The following is a 571-nucleotide window of genomic DNA, read 5'->3' as shown; positions in this document are numbered from 1 at the left end:
ATCATTTCACCATTTCCACCCAAAAGAAATATGTTGTCAGGCCACGCTGAACATCCGGTGAACTGTGCAACTCCATTGCCCCCAGTGAAATCCATGAAAAAATGTGAGTGGTATCTGTACCCCCCTCTGCTTTCTGGCAGGTTTGAGTCGGAGATTGCTCAGCGGTTCTACTGATGCCGACGTTACTGATGATGCACCAGCTTTCGCTCTGTGTTGGTTCTGTTGCGTTAACAGACACCCAGCGGGCCACGAAGACCATCCGACCTGGCCTGCGTTTGGGGTGGCCCTCCCCAAACCCCAGGAGGGACAGCGGAAAGCTCCCGCCTCCGACGGCGCACATTCTCTCGGGTTCAGTGCCTTGCTCTCCCCGTCCTCGGGAATCTGAGGGAGCGTGGCAGCAGGCAGCGCCCCGAGAAGGAGCGGCAAGCGGTGCCCGTCCGTCCCCCGAGGGCGGGGGACGAGGCCGAGGATTTTGCGGGGCTCCTTGTGCCGGTTCGGCCCCGGCAGGGCAGGGCAGGGCAGAGCGAGGCGGAGGCCGCCGCACCCCCGGGGGCTCGGTCCGGGCACCCCC

This window comes from Haliaeetus leucocephalus, unplaced genomic scaffold (genome assembly GCF_000737465.1).
Source record: "Haliaeetus leucocephalus isolate CR32 unplaced genomic scaffold, Haliaeetus_leucocephalus-4.0 Scaffold0, whole genome shotgun sequence".
Lineage (NCBI taxonomy): Eukaryota > Metazoa > Chordata > Aves > Accipitriformes > Accipitridae > Haliaeetus > Haliaeetus leucocephalus.
This window is presented reverse-complemented; position numbering follows the sequence as displayed.